General features: G+C 40.0%; 1 non-coding gene and 1 pseudogene across 1 annotated transcript; both read left to right on the top strand.

Moving 5' to 3' along the window:
• Positions 1-2,258: 2,258 nt before the first annotated feature.
• Positions 2,259-2,395, top strand: LOC142442155 (small nucleolar RNA SNORA15). The gene has a single exon (XR_012783389.1). It is a non-coding gene; the product is annotated as a small nucleolar RNA SNORA15 (small nucleolar RNA).
• A 12,163-nt stretch (positions 2,396-14,558) lies between these two features.
• LOC142440203 (T-complex protein 1 subunit eta pseudogene) lies at positions 14,559-18,827 on the top strand (annotated as a pseudogene).
• Positions 18,828-20,261: the final 1,434 nt, after the last annotated feature.

Consider the following 20,261-nt stretch of genomic DNA (forward strand, 5'->3'; position numbering starts at 1 on the left):
GGCTGTTCTTCCTTATAATATTGCCAAAGAATTCACTTAGAAGGAGCATTTAGGCTGAATTTCTTTTAAAACGGATTTGCTTGTTCTTTGGTCAGTCTATGCTACTTTTAATATTCTTCAACATCGTCATAATTCAAATGTATCAATTACTTCTTCTGCAGTTTTACTTTTACCCAGTGTCCAACTTTCACATGCATTTGAGGAGACTGAAAACACCACAGCTTGGGTCAGACACACCTTAATCCTCAAAGTAACACCTTGACTTTTCAACACTTTAAAAGAGGTCTGGTGCAGCAGCTTTACCCAGTGCAATCAATGCGTTGATCGACTCCTGACTGCTGTTTCCAAGAGCACTAAGTGTGGATCCAAGTAATGAAATCTTAACAGCTTCACTCATTTCTCCATCTATCATGATGTTGTTTTCTGGTCCAGTTGTGAGAACTTTTGTTCTTTATATTAAGGTGTGATCCCTATTAACAGCTTTATTCTTTGATCCTTATCAGATATCCTTCGACTACTTTTAATTTCAGCAAGCAAGATTGTTTAACCTGCATATCCATATCGAACATCGTTGAGCAGTCTTCCTCTGACTCATGTCTAGTTCTGCTTCATAGACTCCAGCTTCTCAGGTTATTTGTTCAGCATTGATTAAATATGGTGAAAAGTTATCATTCTCATTTGCTCTTTTTCTTATTTTGACCATTCATTGTTTTTTCTTCTTCTGTGTCTTCCTCTTGGTCTATGAACAGGTCCTCCAAGAGCATAATCGAGTGTTCTAGAAGTCCCATTCTTTGCACTGCTATCTATAATTTGTAGTCCATGTATCCTTTCACCCACTTTTTTGTTGTCCGTCCCCCAGGGAGGAGGTTATATGTAGATCCTTGTTGGACAGGGCAAGACATGACAAAATATTAATTTATAACTTATCAAGGGTTCATGAGGGAGTGGAGGGTTGGGGAGAGAGGGTAAAAATTAGGAGCTGATGCCAGGGGCTTGGTTGGAGAGCAAATGTTTTGAGAATGATGAGGGCAATGAAGGTACAAATGTGCTTTACACAATTGATGTGTGTATGGATAGTGATAGGAGTTGAATGAACCCCTAATAAAATGTTTTTTAAAAATGAGGAGCTGATACCCAGGGCTCAAGGAGAAAGGAAATGTTTTAGAAATGTTGATGACATCATATGTACAAATGTGCTTGATACTATTGATGTATAGACTGTTATAAGAGCTGTAAGAACCCCCAATAAATGATTTATTAAAAAATTGTAGTCCACATAATACTTTTGTCTAACAAACAAACCACAGGTAAACATCTCTTTGGTACTCTTTCTTTGCTTTCAGCCAAACCAATCTGTGATGTATAAATTGCTATTATTTTCTCTTTTTTGTTTTAAATTATTTTATTGGGGCTCTTACAACTCTTATAACAATCCATACACCAATTGTATCAAGCCTATTTATACATATGTTGCCATCATCATATTCTTAACATTTACTTTCCCTTGGTATGAGTTCCGCTTTTTTCCCTCTCCCCCCTCCCACCCTTGTAACTCCTTGACAAATAATAAACTATTATTGTTTTCATAATGATCTCCATTTCTATGAGGCAGAAGAACTGGAGGGTGCCTAGCCACCACTGATGACATTCTGTTCATAGAAGAATCTTGACCCAGTGGGGGAAAATGGAGAACAGAAGTTCAAATTCTCATGGACTGTAGACTTTCTGAAATTATTGACAAAACACACAAAAGGAAGTGATTATATGATTTTTAAAAAGATGAGCTCTTGCCAGTGCCTTAAAACAACCTGCTTTCATCTCTTCCCTGCTGACCCATTGGCTCTCCATAGCCTACTGCATGAGTGTTAATTTGAGCGTTAAGACCCTATCAACGGTTGCCTATTTGGAAAATTTACATCATTTGTTTGACTTAATTCCAATTCAAAGTGACCCTTTATACCTATGTATGACAGGAGGAATTATTTCCTTGCACTCTGCTGTCTGCACCATTACTCTGTTTGGGCCCATTGACACATCCCCAGTGTAAGCACAGCTCACTGCGGGGCTTCCTCTTTTTGATGCTCCTGTCTTTGCTCAAGCATGATGTCCTTTTCCAGGGACTGGTCTCTCCGGATAGTCCAAAGTTATGTGAAACCAAGACTGCCATTTTTGTTTTTGAGGAGCATTATGGACTACACTTCTTTCAAGTCTGAGTTGCTTATTCTGCTGGGTGGCCTTGTACTTGAAAAAGGTCTTACGCATGGCTGAATACTGTGTTTTTTTCATCCATAATCTGCACAGCCAGACACCACACCACAGTATCGTTTCCCTTTAACATACTTCCAGAGTGCTGTGTCTTCTTCATGGCATATCATCTGTAAAGGTGAACACAAAGAAAAAAACAATGTTGAAATTTGGTCAACGTAAATTGTCATTTAATGTCTTGACTACTGCTTGTTTCTTTATCTTGATTGTGGATCCAGGTAAAATGAAATCATTAACAACCTCACGTCTTTCCCCATTTATAATGGTGCTGTCTGCGGGTTGATGTATGAGGTTATTTGCTCACTATATGTTGAGATGCAATCCATATTGAAGTCTTTGATTTTCATCAGCAAGTGCTTCAAGCTTGCCTAGTTTTCAGTAATTATTCATGAGTCAATGGTGGTTAAATAATCAAAAGTCTTAACAAGACTGCGCCTACTTTCTAAAGGAGTCAAATTAATGTTTGAGAAAGGATAGGCTAGAAGATAGAAGCAGAACGTGGTTAATTGAAGTTTGGATATTAAATATAAAGTGATAAAGACAAAGACACATACAAACAAGAGAAAAATATTGACCCCATGAGGAACAAACTTTATGGGGCAAATAAATATCTATTTTATATATATATATATATATATATATATATATATATATATTGTGTGTGTGTCTGGGCTGGATAATACAAAGAGATCAAAACCATGTAATCTTACATTTCAGCTGTGATCTCATTCAGTACCCCTAATAGTGTTCTGTTCAGGCTATCCTGATCATGTCAATGTAAATGAGATTGAGGAATTGGATTCACAAATCAGGCTCCAGATGCGTTAACCCCTTTTCCTGTCCATAGCACATTGTGTTCAAGCCCAAGGGTCCATTAACTGAACTCATAAATGGAGTTTCATGCCCTCAAAGTCTGCTCTGCATGCTGCGTGCAGATGCTCACAGAATTCTCCCCCTGTGCCCATGTGAAAATCCTCCTGGCACTGAAGATCATCATCTCCCTCAAGCCATCCTGTCAAAACGAGAGCAGTCCTAAGTGAAACGCTGCAGATCAGTGAGTTGGTAAACCAGCTATGGAAACAGTGTGTTACAGCCCATCAGACCTCCGAAAAGACCGTGCTTGGAAGACCTAAGAATGGGACCGAGACATCACAGCGAGAGCCTCGAGAGGGTTTTGTAGGTGGGCAGGTTCTGATGACCTTTGAAAATGCTAGGGGCTTTACTTTCTGATGTTTGACTTCAGCAACAGCTTTCAGACCGACTCTTAGTAGAGAGGTTATAGATTATAGCAGTGAAATATAATACAGCCCACAATGATCAATTGCTCATTAGCACTGAATTAACTGTGCAATGTGTATAGTACAGACGTTCTAATTACCTAACAAGTTGGTAGTATTCTTGTCTCATTTTCCAGACCAGGAATGAGGTCTAGAGTGAAGATACACACTTTTCAAATTTATAACTAGTTCTGCCCTCTAATTTAATTCCCAATCTGCATGACTCTATACCATATGGTTTTCACATACTAGGCCAGAATGCTTCAAAATGAAAGTCAGAAACCAATTCAAGAGTAAACACACATGAATGCGGCAGTTCTTCAGTGTGCCTATTTTTTTCTGGGAGCTTTATCAAGAAAAATGTCATGGCATTGTATGTCAGCAAGGGTGGCATGGGATATGGCTCATGAGAAGATTTAATTCAGTTTTATAAACTTCTCACAGGTAAGAACCAAAGTTTGATGAGGACATCTGATTCTTCTTGCTTCTAAGCTTACTGTCATGGACTTAATTCCAACTCATAGGGAACCTACTCAACAGTTCTGAGGATCAAAGTTTTATGGGAGTCTCTGATAGCTTTGGGGAAAAAAGAGAAACTCACTGCTATTGAGTCTTCTGACTCATAGCAACCCTATAGGGCAGCGGCTCTCAACCTGTGGGTGGCAACCTCTGTGGGGGGTTAAACGACTCCCTAAGACCAGCGGAAGACACATATTTCTGATGGTCTTAGGAACTGAGGTACCTCTCTTCTATCTGTCTCCAGGCAGGTTCACCCACATGCAGATACGCCCACACAGGAGTACACGGTGTGAAGACTTTTGCCCTGCTACACCATGCTTCAAGACAAAGTTTCATTGATTTGTCATTAGAAATATATATTTCACAACATATAATTACATATTTTTGTGTTCAATTTGTAGCAATGAAAATACATCCTGCATATCAGATAATTGCATTACGATTCATCACAGTAGCAAATGACAGTTATGAAGTAGCAATGAAAATAGTTTTATGGTTGGGGGTCACCACCACATGAGGAACTGTTTAAAGGGTCGCAGCATTAGGAGAACCACTGCTGCAGGGCAAGCCTCCTATTTCTCCGATGGAGCAGCTGATTATTTCAAACTACTGACTTTGCAGTTAGAATCCCAACACATAATCACTACACCAACAAAGGCTCCTTCGATTGTTTAGTGGGACTAAATTTGCCCGTGCACAAAGAATGCTCTGCACAAGAAATGACACCTGTCTGAAAGAAGAAAGCAAGAAGGTGTTACATAATTGTCTATGGCTTTGAAATAAACCTCTTGGCAAATAGAACAGAAGGCTTGTGGAACAGATTTTAGAGAGAAAGGCAATTTTAGATCTTACCCAAAATGTACTGCCATTGAGTTCCTGGTGACTCCTAGCAGCCCCCTGTGGGTTTCTGAGATGCCCCCCTGTGGCTCACAGCCCAGTTCTCAACCACTACCCCTCCAGGGCGCCGAGTTTGGGGAACTGCTAAGCAGCTGGTGTATGATAAAGGTGTCAATTAGAAGACAGGCTTAGAGTATCAATACTTGAAAATATTTGTGTGATTTAATAGTTGTCTCTTATTGCTTTGCTTAAAAAATAATTTCAATTGACCTTTGGGAAGCCTGACGATAGGAAAGCAGGTATAAACAGATGTTTGGCCTTATCAAGTTAAATATTTGAAATGGTGTAATTCACGTGAATGTTTAGCCTTTCTCCTCACCCCACCCACCACCCCTGCTCCCACCCCCGCCCCTTTGTGCAAGTGCAAAACCTGCCTAGGCTGGTATTTACTTTTCTAATTAGAAAAGCTTGAGTGAGGTGAACAATTAAGATAATACAATACCTTTGCAAGATAATTAATCTTTTCTTTGTGATTCATCCTAGCACATCCCAAGCTGATAATGTTATTTACCTCCCAGTTAAGGCTATGTTCAAATGTAATTGGAGCCATTTGATTTGACTATCAGTTGAGAAAAGATCATGCAATTTGCATCTCATATATCTAGAAATTAAATCCGAAGGACTGACCACTTGACACCACTGAAGTTCCTGAAATGAAGCCTGCTGAGCTCAATTTGTTGTGGCTGCTAAATGACTTCTCTCTCCAATTTGAATGCATGATGGAACTCCTGTTAGAACATAGCACTGTAATAATTGACAACATAAAGAAACTGCCAAAGACAAAACGCAAATACTTCTCTGCTGACCCTTCAGACCTGCACTCTAAACTTAGAGGAAAATGCCCTCTCAGATAAGGAACGTGATCCTTTATTTTTTCTCCATTAGGACTGTGAGCCTGCTTTGGATGCTCATCCCTTTAGGAACTCACGCTTGAGAGTGGGCAGCAATGGTAGACTGGATAATGACATTTGGATATTCTGAAACTGTAGGGACTGATAAGCAATACAATTTGAAAATGATTATCACTATCATTTTATAAAAATATGAAAATTTCACACAAAATTATTTATAGAGATGTTTGTAGTGTAACAGTTTTATACAATAATTTAGTTTGGTTGAAACAGCAATATTATAATGTATTCAGTGGGTTAATTGTTTTGCACATTTGCTTTGGAGCTATGAAAACTTGATTATGCATTAGCACTGATTTTTAGCATCACAACTCTATCTACAACACTATTTTATGCTTATAATCTAAAGTCAGGCATTGCAATTAAGCTTGGAAACCTTTTATTCTGTGTAACTGATAGCATGTTTGCTTGCTGGCTTCATGTCACCTGTGGCTTTTATGTGTGAGGAGTCCTAGTCAATATTCGAGGCTATTGTCCACATCTTCCATTTTGAAAGAAAAAAAGTTATCATTTAGTTTCAACCGCTACACACATTCTTTGGGCCCTCCTCTGTAGAGTTTCTCATTCCATTCTGCTATTTTCTTTTCCTTTTTCACTGAGGGGTTGCTGTTCCTCTGGAACTGGAACAACCAATACATATATATATATCATACATATGTAATAGGGAGGAATGCTTTATCTATATACATACATACATATTACATATAATACATTACATATATAGGAATTATTTTTAAATGAAAAATCAATCATGGAATTTCCCATATACATATATTTGTATACACACATACATGTGTATATGCATACATGTAAATATATACACATAAGCATTCACAAAAGTTCACCCACATGTATACACACATATATTAACACACACATATGCATACACATTAAAAATTCCATTTTCTTTTAATTTAATATTTTCATTAACTTTTTGAAGACCCCCTCACATACTCTCATGGTTTTAGTTAATGACAAATCTTAATTTATGGGCCAGACAACAGTACTTCCAAGTATTGGATTTTATCACCAACCATTAGAAATTCCTGTTTAAAATTACAAAAGTTTATAAAATGTAACAAGTCATTATACCTTGTCCTCTGGGGGTCCCTGATTCTTCACGTGGAATTATTATTCACCTATATTTCCCAACCTCAAAGCCATTTTCACCGAATCAAGAAGATTCTTGTTTCTACATTAGGGACCTGATACAAACTTTTACTTAACGTCCCTCGACCATGCAGCCTTCAAGACGTCTACAATTCATATAGACTTTTCCTTCCTTGGAGCTTCTGCAACACTTGTGCTGCAATGAATGCAATGTCGCTGACAGTTTTTAAGCTAATTCATGTATATCACATACATTGCATGTGGACTCTATATTGCTTTCATAGGGATACCTTAACAAGCTACCTTAAACTGGGTGAGTTAAAAGAACAGATATTTATGCTCGCACAGACCAGGAAGGCTTACTCACTGCCCATGTGAGTCTGAAATCAATGCCTGGAGTCTGAAATTCAGGTGTTGGTAGGATTGGTTCCTTCTGGAGTCTCTGAGGCTGGAGTAACCCTTGAATATCTCTATCTTCACATGACCTTATGAAAATACTTGGCATTACATTTAAAGCCCACCCTATTTTAGTGTAATCCCACCTTGACTAATTATATCTGCAGGGACCGTATATCTAAATAAAGTTAAATTTCACTTTCTTTTTGTTGGCATTTTTCATCAAGTTGGCTCCCATTGATAGTGACCCCATGTAAAACATCCATCATCCCGAGCGGTCTTCCTGAACAGTAGTGTGTTCACCACCATTGTGGAGCACATACTGAGTGTCTTCCAACCTAGGAGTATCATCATGATCCATAGGCTTTCCATGGGCTGTTTTTTTTGGAAGTATATTACCAGACCTTTCTTACAATTTATACTAGTCTGGAAGCTCCATTTAAATCTGCCCATCACCCTGCTGATATTGAAAAACAAAACAAAAAAAAATCAGTGGCATGGATTCTAGCATGATAGCTACTCCCAAGTCATCACATATGACAAGAGAAAGACGGGTGGCAGACTAGTTTCCTAGGACTTCTCTCATAAGGTACCACAGAAGATAACTTAAAATGAAATATTTATCATCTCATAGTTCTAACCAAAACAAACTCAAAGAAGAGAATTAAAAGTGAAAACAATTTATTAGTTCATAGTCCTAGAGGATAGGAATCTGAATTCGAGATGTTACCAGCACTATGCTGTCTCCAAGGAATCCGGGGAAAACCTTGCATTTCCACTTCAGCTCTCCTCCAGCTGTGCTTCGCTTAACTGTCGCAAATCCTACCTGAAGTCACCTGACACTTTACCCTCTTTATATATTTCTGTGGCTCTCTTCTTCATTTAAAAGGACATCACTTGTACTGAATTAGGCCCACTTTGGTATGACCTTATGTTAACTTAATAACAGCTGCAAAGCCTCTGGTTTCCAAATAAGGTCACATTTACAGATACGGGGTTTAGACTGAAGCCAGTTAGAATGGCATGATTCCTTGTGACAGGTGACATTCTGAGATCCTGCTTGCACATGGATTTGGCTGGACACTAATCAATCTTATATAAGCCTCTGCAGCTTTCTCAGAGCAGCAGGTGCATGGCTGAATATACATCGGAAGTGAATTTCAAGATACTTTCTACATAGATATTACACTTTTACTTGCTCTCACTTAAAACAATTACATCAGTTACTATCATTAGATTATTCTCTTAAATGTTACTTGTTAGAATATTTCAGCTTGTAAAAACACATTACATGATCTGATCAGAGCACACGGGAGCAGATGAAGGGGGAGGAGGAGAGAGTGGAGCACACCCTGGCCAACCAGGCCTTCAGGACAATGTTCCCATTTAGGGTAGTCAGTCCACAGAGAAGACCACATGGCAAGCTCCACTATGACACACACACACACACACACACACACACACACACTATATATATATATATTCTATAAAGGTTGTTCTTCATGGGCCAATATTTTTCTCTTGTTTTGATGTGTCTTTGTCTTTAATCACTTTATATTTAATATCCAAACATAATTAACCACGCTCTGCTTCTATCTTCTAGCCTATCCTTTCTCAAACATTAATTTGACTCCTTTAGAAAGTAGGCGCAGTCTTGTTAAGACTTTTGATTATTTAATCACCATTGGCTCATGAATAATTACTGAAAACTATGAGACATGATGTCCCTCATTGACCCATAGCCCTAAAGGGGACAAAACGAAGACACGAAGTGGGAATTGTGCCAGATCTGATCCCGCCACGCCGAGGGAAAACACTAAGAGGTTCAACAGAACAGCAAGGGAATGGAGTGGCAAGGTCCCCAAGGAATGCTGAAGGTGGACTTTGGGGCCAGGGCTTGGTGCCCCAACAGACTTCACTGGAAAACACTGCAAAAGGCCAAAAAAAAAAAAAGTCCTTGAACTAACTACAAACTTTTCTTTCTTGTGTTTTGTCATTGATTTCTTGTTATTGTTTTGTTGTATATTGTTGCTTGGTTTTTCTCTGTCTTGTTTTTGTGCATGTTATTATCTCCACAGATCTGTCTAAATAAGATAGGTTGGATGAACAATCTGAAGGAGAAAACAACGGGACCAACAGCTCTGGGGGACATGGGAGAGGGGGTGGGGGGGAAAGGTAGTGGTGTTAACAAACCCAGGGACAAGGGAGCATCAAGTGATCCAAATCAGTGGTGAGGAGGGCGTAGAAGGCCTGGTAGGGCATGATCAAGGATAATGTAACAAAGAGGAATTACTGAAACCCAAATGAAGACTGAGCATGATAGTGGAACAAGAGGAAAGTCAAAGGAAATAGAGGAAAGAGCTAGGAGGCAACGGGCAATTATAGAGGTCTAAATAAAGTCATGTACATATGTAAACATATTTATATATGAGGATGGGGAAATAGATCTATGTGCATATATTCATAGGTTTAGTAGTAAGGTAGCAGTTGGACATTGGGCCTCCACTCAAATACTCCCTCAATGCAAGAATACTTTCTTCTATTAAATTGGCATTCTATGATGCTTACCTTCCCAACACAATCTCTGCAGACAAAGTGGGTACATAAGCAGATGTGGTGAAGAAAGCTGATGGTGCTTGGCTATCAAACGATACAGCACTGGGGTTGTAAAGGCTTGAAGGTAAACAAGTGGTCATCTAGCTCAAAAGCAACAAAGCCCAAATGGAAGAAGCATACCCCCCTGCATAATCACAATGTGCTGAAAGGATCAGGTATCAGGCATCATCAGGAAAAAAATCATATATTTGTGAATGAGGGGATGGGGGAGTGCGGAGTGGAGACCCAAAGTCCATTTGTAGGCCACTGGACATCCCATTACAGAAGGGTCTCGAGGAGGAGATGAGTCGGTCAGGGTGTGGTGTAGCAACAATGAAACAAACAACTTTCCTCTAGTTCCTAAATGCTGCCCCCCCAAAACTGTCATGATCCCAATTCTACTGTACAAATGTGGCTAGACCAGAGGATGTACACTGGTACAGACAGGAACTGGAAACACAGGGAATCCAAGGTGGAAGATCCCTTTAGGACCAGTGGTGTGAGTGGCGATACTGGGAGGGTGGAGAGAGGGTGGGTTGGAAAGGTGAAACCTATTACAAGAATCTACATATAGCCTCCTCCTTGGGGGATGCACAACAGAAAAGTGGATGAAGAGAGATGTCAGACAGGGCAAGATATGACAAAATAATAAGTTAAAATTATCAAGGGTTCATGAGGGAGGGTACAGCGGTGCAGGAGGTGAAAAAATGAGGAGCTGATGCCATGTGCTTAAGTGGAGAGCAAATGTTTTGAGAATGATGAGGACAATGAATGTACAAATATGCTTTACACAATTGATGTATGTATGGATTGCGATAAGAGTTGTATGTACCCCTAATAAAATGATTTTAAAAATAAAAAACGCATTGTATGATAAATGGCAATCCTCAATGTACATGTTTTCTTTTACATAAAATTTAACATCTGTATTCTGTAATGTATACCAAAACACAGATATGAAACTGTTTCCTGAACTTTATCATATTTGTATGTTTTCACAATTTGAGATTATTTGTTGCAATTTCAAAGCTTAGGATGTCGAGAAGAATTTCACAGGTGCCACTCCTTCCCAGAAAAGTCATTCTTCATCACTTCACTACAGGGATAGCAAGTTCAAGTTAGGTCACAATATCATTTTATTAACTATCCTAGATATTCAGCGTCTCTCCTCCATCTCCCCACACTCCACTCTTGTTACATCAAACTTGAAAGGAGGGCAATAAAGGTGATAGAATGTGTGGGAGGGGAGAAAACATGCACAATTTTCTCTTAGGATGTTCACTTCTCCACACTAGAATGTGGGCCTTCTCATATATCTGTTATTGCCCCCAAGTTTGGTATTAGAGATTTCTTCTTCTTCTCCTCTATAAAACTCCTATTCTTTCAGTCACCTTTAAAACTTATTTCCAGAGCATCCGTTTCCAGGCGGCCTTGTGTCTTGCATCAGAATGAGAAATCTAACCAGGGAAGGTCTTTAAAGATCAGGCAAATAGACACTTGAACACAGACATTTATTCTTTTGCCGGAATTATTTATGGTTGGTTTCAAAAGGAGATTTTGAATTTATCATGCTAAGGGATAGAGTCCTATCTTCTTTTCATTTCCTGTCTGCTTTCTTTGATGTTGGAAGAATTGATGTCTTTGAAAAGAAAGAAGACAAACTTCTTTGCTGTGAGATTTTGTATTATGCAGTTTTAAATTTTTCACACTGTCCAAAATTGCATGGAGCTGTTTTAAAGCCATCTTCTGAGAGTACCGGTATGTGGGGGGTTGGGGCTGGGGCAGGGGGAGCAGCAAAGAGGGCAAGGGAGAGAGACTGTGCTATTTTGCACCTAGCAACAAGCAAAACAACTTGTTTGTTTCATTCAACTCCCTCACAAGATTGCTGTAGGAAATAATTGTGTAGCAAACACTTGCAAAGGCCCAAGATGATAAGAATGATAGTTGATCAAAACAGCATGGGTATATTTTATGAGAATAAGCCTACCTTTGATACATGTTTCCTAAAATGAATTTGCATTTTGAACATTTCAGCCTATCTTATTTAAAATCTGGTCTGAGTCTGTTATTCTTTTGAGCATTTCCTCTGTGCTTGGTTTAGTGATTACTCCATCTTTAACGTTTATCCATTAATGAGGACATTTAGGTGTACCTATGAAATTTTCATATTAATGTCAGAGTGATTTACACATGAACCATAAAGGTAAAGGAGAATTAAAATAAAACTCTCTCCCAGGCTCAGCCGTTTATGTAGCTGTGTGGCTGGTGACAGACCTGATGCCCACTTAATAGGGAGATTCAACTTTTCCCTGGCAGTCTCCTCCGGGTCCTTTGTGATGGAACCAGAGCACAGCCATCTGCACATCAGCTTGTCCTTTTCTGGGCCACCCGGCATAATTGGAAGAACTGACTCTAGGCCATTTCACCCTTGGGTAGGAATGATGAAGTCAGGGCTTCTAATAGTGGCATCTGATTACTGCTTTTATTTGGAGGATAGAAAGTAAAGCAAAATGAATGCTTAACTTCATCTCATTGGCCTTATATAGACAACAGTGAAGAAGGAGATGGCAGTTGAGATTATTTTCTAATGTCTTTTAAATATTTAAAAATGGGTAAAATGTTTGATTTGTCATGTGGGAACGCATACCAGCATACTTTGTAGAGTGATCCTATAGTGAAACATCGCAAACGACAGGTATGACGACATAAGTTAAGATCTCTAGGCCACCGGCATTTCCTTCTTCCTGCCCCTTCTTATCACAGGGAAGATTTACTTGCTCATACCTTAATAAATAAAGGAAGACTATTTAAAATAAATGATAGAATTCAATACAGTTGCGTACAAATTTCCAAATAAATACTATCCTCAATTTGTGTCAAAATTTTGCTTTTATTCTACGTGATAGCACAACAAACTTGGGCTTGGGTTGTTAGCGTGTGTGTGTGTGTGTGTGTGTGTGTGTGTGTAAGTCTTGCCTATATTTGCAATGGTGGTAATAGTATCCCATTAGCAAAAGTAATTCTGTAAATCTGCTGAACAAGATCTCTTTAAAGGTATGCACATGGCCCAATGGAGGTTATGTTCCATTCACTCATATGCATGTGAATGTCAGCCACTGAATAACGAAGACCAAAAGAGAATTGATCCATTTGAAATATAGTGTTGTGAAAGAGTACTGAAAGTGCCTGGGCTACCAACAGAGCAAACATACTTGCCATGGGAGAAATACGTACAGAGTACTCTTTAGAGGCAAGGACGGTGTTACTTGGACTCACATACTTTGGGCGTGCTATCGGGAGAGACCCGTCCCTAGAGAAGGACATCATTCTTGGTAAAGCGGAGGGCAGTGAAAGTAACTTCACCCAGTGGCTGCAACAAGTGCTCAGACATAAGAAAAATTATGAGGATGGCACAGGACAAGGCGGTGTCTCATTTGGTTGAACACAGGTCACTGTGAGTTAAAACTGACTCTATGACACTTTACCAACAACAATAATACAAAATAGTAGATTGTATTATGGTAATTGTATTAATGGTAATTTTGGACAAGGATATGTAAATCGATATGGAAAAAGGTAGTGTGTTCGTCTAGGTACTTAAGAGAAACAAATCCACAAAAACTCATGTACAAGAAAGAGCTTTATATAAAGCGTAAGTGCACATCAAGGAAACATCCCAACCCAGTGCTGCCCAAGCCCACAAGTCCAACATTAACCCATATGTCCAACACCATTCCACAAAATTCTCCTCCATCTCACAAAACAGATGCAATGATGCCGACTGCAGGAGGAAAGCTGAATCAGGGAACATATAAGCATCTCAATGCTGGCAGCGGTCTCCACACGGCTGCTCTAGCACCCAGGGCTGCATCAGGGTAGGTCCAGGCGGCTTCTCCTTGGGGATGTCTTGCAGGAAGTGAATCCTGCCAACTGAAGCAAGGAACTGGCAAGGCAACTGCACCCAGGTGTGACTATTACAAAGTAAGAGACCCGAGAACTCCAAAAGCGAGCCTCACCATGCCATTTATCTCTCTACCCTTCAATTAGCACCACATGTGTTTACTGACCAGGTTGGCACATTAAACTAGCTCAGGCAGAGGAGCACATACACAATTTATATTTGGGTATGTTTATTATGGATTAATATTTTGAAGACATAATTTGGAGTTTTAATTTTTTGAATCACTTCCTCTTAGCTTTGATGGGGTGGATAGAAATTTAAAATTTTAATTCTAGTAAAACTAAACCACCACTTTCTGTCTGTTTGTCATATTGTGGTGACTTGTGTATTGCTGTGATGGTGGAAATCGTGTCACTGATATTTCAAATGCCAGCACGGTCACCCAAAGTGAACAGGTTTCAGTAGACCTTCCAGATTAAGAACAGACAATGCAGGACTCAACTTCCCACACAAGAGGAAGGAACAGCTGAAATTTTTATGCACAGTTTAGGAACACTGTCGAGTACTGAAAGCCTAATAAGTGGGAGCAGACCATTATCAGAGACAGTGTTGGGGGTGAGCTCATCAGCCTGGTAAGCATTTGAAAAGTAAATGAGGAAGAGCTGCTTTTGGGTATTGGAAGCAACCATGATAGCAGGGGGACTTAAGCATGTGCGCATGGAACCTTTAGGATCTCAGCTTTCTGATGGAGCACATGCAAGGTAAGGAGACATAGCTGCAAAACCACTTAACGATCCTAATTTAAAATGTGAAAATGAAATAGAAAGTATAAAGATTCATAATCTGGGCATTTGTGAGCTGAAATGACCTGGTATTGGCCATTTTGATTTTTAAAAATCCTTCTATTTACTATGTCAGAAATAACACCATCAGGAGGAATGGCATGACATTTATTGTCCCAAAGAACATTACAAAATAAATCATGAAGTATAATGCTTGCTATCTGTGACAGGGTTACATATATCCACCTTCAAGAAATCAATACAATTACTTGAATTCATGCACCTAGCACAAAAGCTCATGATGAAGAAATAATTTTACCATTGACTTCAGTCTGAAATTGATCTAATATCCAATCAAAATGCATTGTTAATTATAGATAATTGAATTTTAAATGTTAGAAACAAAGAGGAAGGAACAATATGGACTTGGTGATGAAAAATATGGACATGATAATAGAAATGAAGTTGAGGTTGAGGATGGATTCAGGAGGGGACATGGATGGAGGGATATCACTGTTGATGTCAGATGGATCTTGGCTCAAAGCAGAAAATACCAGAAAGACATTTAACTGTGTTGTGTTGATTATGCCAAGGTATTTGACTTGTGAGTTAATCTATTAAATTGGCGTTCCATGATGCACACCTTCCCAAAATGATCACTGAAAGCAAAGCAGGTGCATAAGTAAATGTGGTGAAGAAATCTGACTGTGCCAGGCCATCAAAAGACATAGTGTCTGGGGTCTTAAAGGCTTGCAGGTAAACAAGCGGCCATCTAGCTCTGAAGCAACAAAGACCACATGGAAGAAGCACACCACCCTGTGTGATCATGATGTGTCAAAGGAATCAGGTATCAAACATCAAAGAACAAAAAATCATATCATTGTAAATGAGGGAGAGTGCATATTGGGGTCCCAAAGCCCATCTGTAGGCAACTGGACATCCACTTACAGAAGGTTTTCAGGTAGGAGATGAGCCAGTCAGGGTGTAGTGTAGCAATGATGAAACATACAATCTTCCTCTAGTTCTTAAATGCTTCCTCCCTTCCACTATCATGATCCCAATTCTGCCTTGCTAATCTGGCTAGACCAGTGCATGTACACTTGTACAGATAGGAAATGGAAACACAGGGAATCCAAGACAGATGATCCCTTCAGGACCAGTGGTGACAGTGGCGATACCGGAAGGTGGAGGGAAGGTGGGGTAGAAAGGGGGAACCGATTATAAGGATCTACATAGAACCTCCTCCCTGGGGGATCGACAACAGGGAAGTGGGGTAAGGGAGACATTGTACAGTGTAAGATATGACAAAATAATAATAATTTATATATTATCAAGAGTTCGTGAGGGAGGGAGAAGCGTGAAGCATGGGAAAAATGAGGCGCTGATATCAAGGTCTCTTTATGGTATGTCTTAATATAGCAGGCATATTTGTACTTTTGTGAATGAGCATTATTGAAAGTCTTGCCCTACTGAAAGTTAAGCCCTCATTGTTTGAGTAATAATGACCAGCTACTAAAATTTTTAATCTATACAAGTCCATAATCCATGTGTTTTAGTTTAAAAGCTGTTCCATAGATGTAAATCTTCCTTTTCTCTATAGTATTTAAAATTCTATATGATTGGCTAAATGAATGATATTCTACTTGGAATTATTTATGGCCTTGGGCATGGTTTATAATTCTTCCCAATAAATTAATAATTATATCTCTAATACAGTAGTTCTCATCCTTCCTAACATCATGATCCTTTAATATCGTTCCTTCCCAACCATAAAATTATTTTTGTTGTTACTTCACAACTGTAATTTGCTACTGTTACAAGTTGGGTAACCCACATGAAAGGATCATTGAACCCTCAAAGGGGTCCCGACCCACAAGTTGAGAACCACTGCTCTAATGTGTCTTATAAAACCATAAGTCCCTGGCTTTCAGAAGGCTATGGATGAGATTGAAAACCCATGATCTAACCTGCAGGGTCCCCTGCAGGGGCCCCACCTGTAACAAGCCTCTAGAGAATCCCTTCTGATCATCGATATGGTATTTTAATAGCCTTGTTATCTATCTGACAGAGTGCATTAAAAGGTGGATTAATACAGATGTAGTTAGGTTAAATTTTAGCCCTTTATCATTTGTTCTCCCTTTTGACCCATTTTAAATTTCTTATAGTTTTTATTATTTTTTGCTTTATTCTTGATTGGGATATTTTTCTATGTTTTATTTTGTTATTGTTGTTGGGTTTGTTTGGTAAGACTTATTTTTGGTGGGGAGTATGTGTTTCTTTATATGAAATCTAGGATAAGGAAATCTAGAGAGACAATGACTGGATTACACTTTTCTAAGGGTTATGGAAAGGAGGTTAGAGGAAATGTGGCGCTGGCTCCATACAACAGAACAATACACTACCAAGTTCCTCTGCCATCTCACAAGTTTTCTTATGCTTGAGCCCATTGTTTCAATGACTATGTCCATTGACTGTGTTCATCAATTTTGTAACGGGCCTTTCTCTTTTACTTTGCCCTTCTGTTTTACCAAGCATGAATGCCTTTTTCCAGGGACCAGTCCATCCTGATAACATGTCCAGATGGGACAAAGTCTCTAAGGAGCATCTTAGTAGTGTTCTTCCAAGACTGCTGTCCTGCTTCCTTGTTAGTGAATGATGCTTCCAAGATTTTTTCTGAGCAACTCTTTTTCACATGCATATGAGAAGATTAAAAATGTCATGCTTTTGGTAGGCACACCTTAGTCCTCAAAGTAACCTCCCTACTTTTTAACACTTTAAAGAGGTCTGAAACTCCTTGATGTTGCCCATTCTGAAGCAAAGACTTTAGTTGACATTGCCAAGTTACTAGACGCTGAGATTGGCGATGGGGCGCTGCCTCAGTGATCCTCCTGGCCATGGAGTTTATCAAGCAGGTGAAACCATATGTGGAGGAAGGTTTGCACCCCAGATCATCATCTGAGCTTTCCGCACCACCGCCCAATTCGCAGTTAGCAAGATCAAAGAAATCGCTGTGACCATGAAGAGAGAAGAGACAGCGGAGCAGAGGAAGCTGCTGGAGTAGTGTGCCAAGACCGTGCAGCGCTCCATGCTGATCTCACAGCAGAAAGCCTTCTTCATGAAGATGGTGGTTGAGGCTGTGATGATGCTCGATGACCTGCTGCAGCTCAAGATGGTTGGCATCAAGAAAGTACAAGTTGAAGGCCTTGAGGAGTTGTGGGCGTTGAGTTCAAGAAGACGGTTCTCTTACGCTGGATTGAAAGCAACCCCAAAAGTACAGCAATCCCAAGATTGCCCTGCTGAACGTGGAGCTGGAGCTGAAAGCCCGGAAGGACAACGCCGATGTCCGAGTGCACACAGTGGAGAATTACCAGGTCATTGTTGATGCTGAGTAGAATATTCTCTATGACAAGTTGAAGATCCATTGTTCTGGAGCCAAAGCCGTCTTGTCCAAACTCCCTATCAGGGATGTGGCCACCCACTACTTTGCTGACCGGGACATGTTCTGTGCTGGCCAACTGCCCGAAGAGGAGCTGAAGAGACCAATGACAGCCTGCGGAGGCTCCATCCAGACCAGTATGAAAGCTCTGTCCGCAGAAGTGCTGGGCAGCTGCCAGGTCTTTGAGGAGACCCAGATTGGAGGCAAGAGATGCAATTTCTTCCCGGGTTGTCCCAAGACCCAAACTCGCATGATCATCCTCCGCAGAGGTGCTGACCAATTTATGGAAGACAGAGCGGTCCCTGCATGACAACATCATGATTGTCAGGCTCGCCGTCAATAGCGGTCGCTGGTGGTGGGGCCATTGAGATGGAGCTTGAGAAGGAGCTCTCCAGGTACCTTGGGAATTACCCCAGGACCATTCCCCGGGAAGCAGAAGCTGCTGATCAAGGCCTCAGCCAAGGCCTTGGAGATCATCCAACGCCAGCGGGCAACAATGCGGGCTTTGTTGCCACAAATATCCAGAACAAGCTGTGCGCGAGGCATGCCCAGGAAGGCATGTGGTATGGGGTGGACATCAACAACGAGGGCATTGCTGACAACTTCGAGGCCTTCCTGTGGGAGCCAGCGATGATGCCTGTCAATGCTCTGACGGCAGCCTCGGAAGCCTCGTGCCTCATCGTGTCAGTAGATGAAACCATTAAGAACCCTTGCTCCACTGTGGCCGCTCCACCATAAGTGGGCCGTAGCCGGAGCCTGGGCCACCTCGCATTGAGAGATACCTCACTCAGCACGGGATTACTGACAGCTGGCTGGAGTGATTGGTCCATTGTTTGCTCATTGGGAGTTATCTAAATAAAACTTAAGGTCTAGTGTTATCTTTACAAATTAAAAACAAGAAAAAGAAATCAAATGCATTGCATTGGTAAATCTGCTGCACAAGACCTAAAATGTTGAAAAGCAAGGATGTTACTCTGAGGACAAAGGAACACCTGACCCAAGTCGTGGCATTTCCAGTTGTCTCATATGCATGTGAAAGCAGGACCTTGAATAAGGAGGACAAGGAGGAGTGCACTTGAATTATGGTACTAATGAAAAACATTGAAATTATCACGGGGCACTTTGTTCAAAAGAATGAACAAGTCTGTCTTGGAGTAAGTACAGTCAGACTGCTGCACTTGACAAACATAATGCTCAGTAGGGTGCCAGCAAAGAAGAGGGAGCCCTTGACAAACTGGATCTGCGCAATGGCTGCAAAAATGGACTCAAAAGAAAGAATAGTTGTGAGAACGGTGTAGGACTGGCCAGGGTTTCCTTCTGTTGTGCATGGGATCAGTATGAGTCAGAACCAGCTGATGGCACCAAACAACAACAACAACAATCAGTAGAAATGGCAAAATGATAAAACAGAGGCTAGCAAAAGAATCCACCATGGAGATGGATTTCACAATAGCCACAAGAATGAACTCATACCAATCTTCATGAAGATGACACAGAACCAAGCACTGTCTCATCTATAAATTCTCTATAAGGCAGAATCAACTCATGCACAATAGTGAGTGGCACGATTAAGAAATATAATTAATAATAGTATGGATAAGATCTCTGTGAAATAAACCAAAAAGGCAACATTGGGATCATCAAAGAAGTTGAAGTGAGGATATACAAGTAAGAGAAATGTTCACATTGTAAATAAGGAAAATAACATGAAGACAAACTTGTGTAAGATATGTATAAACTGTGGAAGAGAGAACTATACTTGGTTTGGTGTCAATATCAAAATATATCATCAAGGCATGATATTTAGGAGTGGAACTGAACAATTAAAAGAAAAATCAGAATTATATTTTGTTTTCAGTGAGTAGAAGCCACTAAGAGAAAGATGTGCAAAACAGACTTAGGAATTTTAGGCACTTTTATAAAATTTATTAATCCAGAAGGTGAAAGGGTTGCAATTTGAATAGATGGACCTAATGTAAAAGTGTGGACTTTCATACGTTTTGCATAGTGTCCCATTTGAAGTGGAAGGAAATTAAAATTTGAAGATTATTCTATTATTTCCATGATAAAGGATCAGGAGGTTAGCCATAGGAACACAAAGAAAAAGATCTCTCAAAGGACTCTACAACTTGATGATATATTCCATCAATTCCATCAATTCTTTGAAGAAAT

Source organism: Tenrec ecaudatus, chromosome 2, assembly GCF_050624435.1.
Source record: "Tenrec ecaudatus isolate mTenEca1 chromosome 2, mTenEca1.hap1, whole genome shotgun sequence".
Lineage (NCBI taxonomy): Eukaryota > Metazoa > Chordata > Mammalia > Afrosoricida > Tenrecidae > Tenrec > Tenrec ecaudatus.